The sequence below is a fragment of the Chrysochloris asiatica genome, unplaced genomic scaffold (genome assembly GCF_000296735.1).
Source record: "Chrysochloris asiatica unplaced genomic scaffold, ChrAsi1.0 scaffold00032, whole genome shotgun sequence".
NCBI classification, from domain to species: Eukaryota; Metazoa; Chordata; class Mammalia; order Afrosoricida; family Chrysochloridae; genus Chrysochloris; species Chrysochloris asiatica.
Genome location: NW_006408550.1, coordinates 4,175,587 through 4,180,002, shown reverse-complemented (window position 1 = coordinate 4,180,002; position 4,416 = coordinate 4,175,587).

Genomic DNA, 4,416 nt, shown 5'->3' with positions numbered 1-4,416 from the left:
TCCAACTCGATGGCACCTGACAACAACAACAACAACATATATATGTGGACCTTGCCTAATGGAACCCGTAAGAATCAAATGCCCTGCATCTGTGGAAAGAGACCACAGAGAAGCTCAATATCATTAGTCAGAACAAGACCAAGGGACTACTGTAAAGCAGACCATCTATTCCTCCTATCCAAGTTCAAGTTGAAATTGTAGAAAATTAAAGCAAGTCCATAAACATCAAAGTATTATCTTGAATATATCCCACCTGATATTAGAGGTCAACTCAAGAATTGATTTGCTGCATTCAGCAGTGATGACTAAACACCAGACAAGTTATGGGATGTCATCAAGGACATCATACATACATCAAAGACATCATGAAAAAAACAAAGGTTATTGAAAACCCAAGAAAGAAAGGAAAAATCAAAATGGATGTCTGAAGACACTCGGATAATTGCTCGTGAATATAGAATAACTAAAGTGAACAGAAGAAATGATGATATAAAAGAGCTGGACAGAAGATTTCAAAGTGCAGACCAAGAGCACAAAGTAAAGTATTATAATGAAATGTGCAAAGACGTGGAGTTAGAAAACCAAAAGGGAAGCACACACTAAGCATTTTTCAAGCTGAAAGCCCTGAAGAAAAAATTCAAGACCTGAGGTGAAAAAAATTAAGGATTTTATGGGCAAAATGTTGAAATATGCAAGAAGCGTAAATAGAAGAAGAGAATACACAATGACTTTACCTTAAAAATTTGGTCAATAGTCAACCATTTTAGAAAGTAGCATCTGATCAAAAATGGATGGTACTTAAGGGAGAAGTCCAAGAGGCACTGAAGGTATTAAAATGGAAAGAGTCTTCAGGAACTCACAAAATTAAAATTAAAATGTTTCAACAAGCGTATGTAATGCTAGAAGCATTCACTGATCTGTGCTGAGATAATTGGAAGCTAGTTTTCTGGCCAACTGTGTGAAAGTTATTAGTATTTGTGCACAATGCAAAGAAAGGGAATCCAACTGAATTTATAAATTATCCAACTGTATCATTAATATTACACAGAAATAAATTTTGCCAAAGACAATTGAAAAACTGTTGTAGCAGTCCATCAACAAGAAACCACCAAAAATTCAAGTCAGATACAGAAGAGAGTATAGAACAAGTGTTATCATTGTTGATATCAGATAGAGGAAGACGGTCAATGAGATGAATGTGTCAATGAGGAATGATTATAAGGCTCATGCACTATACATTTAAAATTCAATTATAGGGCAAAAGCTAGAAAGTTAAGAACTACGTTTTCTGTTTAGACCCCCTTGCACCAATGGTTCGACATGGAAATTAGATGTGCTTGACTAAGACTTGGGATTCATAACTGAGTCCCCTGAGGTTAAGGGACTTCCATTTTGTGGGTACAGATCACTATAGAAACAACATGGTTCTGGAGCCAACAGTTTTAGGGACAGTATCAGGAGTCCTGGTGTGGTGATGCGAGTTAATGCACTGGATTGCAAGGTCAGTTTGAACTTCAAGATTGGTGGTTCAAGCTCACCAGTCACTCCTCAGAAACCTTAGACAGGGTCACTCTGAGTTGGAACCAATTTGACAGCACTTAACAACAACAACATGATTTCAGCATGTTGTGACTTCCTGATTTGTTAACTGTCTGACATTGACTTCTTTCAAGAGTTTTTGTTAAGCGCCATCAAGTTGGTTGTGACTCATAGAGACCCTGCATAGGGTTTCCAAGGAGTGGAGGCTAAATCTGACCTTGAGGTTGAGTGCTTATCCTCTGGCACAACACCAGAACTAGGGAGTACAAAGTTGGCAAGACCTCTCTAATGCGGCCCCAGCCCTCTCTGGTATAGACAGCAGTTCCTGATGTTTTCATTCTTCTATGTCTATGAACACATGCTCTCTGAGTTTGGCAGGCCTTCCTTTCCTTTATATCTCTACCTGTCCTACTCTAATTTGATGTTTCGGACTCAGGCACAGACCTCAGTTCCTCATGGGAGGTTTGTCTAATGTTCCCTACCCCAAACCTCACTCTCCTGGCAGGATTAGGTTCCTATTCCATGTGTTCTCTTTTTTACATTGTATATCTCAAACTCAATAATAAGCATACCACTAGTTTATTTGACTGGCTCTTCACTATGGAATCAGGATGTTGTTGACAGAAACTATATATTAGTCCATTTGCTTTAGCTCTGAATCCCAGCGCCAACTTGGATGTCTGGCACCTAGTAGGCTCTCAGTACTAGGAGGGAAGTAATAAGGAAATAGATGCCTGAGTGTCTGTATTGTTGTTGTTGTTAACAGCTGCTGAGTTGGTTCTGACTCATAGTGAAACTGTATAGGGTTTCTGAGTACCGACCAGTGGGTTTAAACTGCTAAATTTGCAGTTAGCAGTCCAATGCTTATCCTACAACCCCACACCAAATTTATATGGAAATTTGGCCTTTCCAGTCAAATGGATATTTCTAAACAGATATGAAATATATAAAAAATAGTCCCCAAAGGAGGAACCTAATTACTTTGTAATTCAAATTAAGAAGCAATATAATCCACTTTTATACATAACTTTCATGAATATCAGTCCCTTGAAATACTATCAAATTCTCTAATTCTTTCCTCTCTGATAAGAGTCCATTAAATTAACTGAAAAAAGAGCCTTCTGCCAAGCACTGTTTTGGGGTGGAGTGAATATGTGCATACCAAATGTTTTGAAAGGGCAAAGCTAAATCTAAACAGTAGGCAGATTGTCTTCTTTAATAGCTTTCCCCCCTGCAATTGTCCTATGTTCTTGTTCATTTATGACCAAGATCAGACAGAATATGGACTCAGGCAGTTGGAAGAATTTCTTAAAATGGTAGGGTACTATGCCCACGTGACTGATTCACAGCACAGAGGTAAAAAAAAAAATTACTTAATTGTACTTCTACCTGTGATTTTAACAATAGTTAAAGGTTTTTTACATCAGCATTATTGAGACTTAGGAAGTAGAAACTGGTAATAAAAGGAAAAGTTGGTAGCTGTGTTTGCTAATGAAAATGCTTAATAAATTAAGTGAGTGCTGTTTTCATCTGAATTGATTATACTTATTTATATCTCCTAAATATCTAATGACTCAAGTAAAGGTGTCTGGTAATCTTTCTCTCCTGATGAAAGAGGAAGGATATTTGTGTGTACTAAATTATAGATAATAAATTACAAGACATATACCAATTATACACTGCTATATGATCTGGGTAGTCAAGTTGGGCACACTTTTTATCAAATACAATTTCATTGTGCTCTGGTACAATAGAAAATTAAATTTCAAAAACAAAATATTTTGTGTTCTGTTTTTCAACAGGCTATTATTAGAGACAGTCTTCCCCCAAGAAAATAAAAGGACCATAGCTTCCCATTCAGCATCCCCTAGTTATTTTGGGGCTTCCCCTATCAGCTTCTTATAATCCACAATTCCACATCAATTTCAAGACTGCTCTGAGCACATTTATTTTGTGCTTATTCTCTACACAATACTGTTGCAGGCCTTGAGGAACCAGTGGTACAAAACTCAGACATGGCAGTGGACTTCTTGGAGTTTATAGTTGGAGTCTGACAAAGGGAGATGTAGGAGTTATGTTATAGAAGAGATAGTAGTACGTGCTATGGAGGAAATACACAGAGGGTTGTGAGGGAGAGTAACAGTAGAACTGGGGCCTCATGAGCTCTTAGGTTACCGTGTCCTACACACAGCTCCCCATTTCTCTCTTTGGATTATTCTGCATGTCCTCAGTCATGTGGACATATGACCTACAAAGATAGCAGCAGTGTTGAATAGCCATGGTTCCTTGCATCATGCATTTTCAGGCTTTCCTGGTCACCCTGAACATTGTTCTCCAACACCTCCCAAATAAATTCATTGCCATTGAGTCGATTTTGACACATATCAACTATATAGGATAGATTTGAATGGATTCTTAGAGTTTTTAAGAGTGTAACTCTTTACAAGAGCAAACAGCGTCAGTTTTCTCTCCCAGAGCAGCTGGTAGGTTTCAATGGCAACCTTGTGGTTAACCCACAGTACCACCAAAACCCATTCCCAAAGTTCCAGAGTTCTCTAAATTCCTTTCATTCTTAGAAGATTTCACATTAATTAAAGTCTACTGAGCACTCAACTTCAATCAACCACCAATAATCAGAACATGGAATGTATGAAATATGAAACTAGGAAAAATAGAAGTTGTCAAAAATGAAGTGGAATACATAAAGATTGATATCCTAGGTGTTAGTGAGCTGAAATGGACTGGTATTGGCCATTTTAAACCTGACAATCATATCGTGATAGTGAACAACAAATTTAAGAGGAATGGCATCCCATTTATTTACAAAAAGACTTTTTAAAGTGTTGAAGAGCAAAGATGTCACCTTGGACTAAGGTG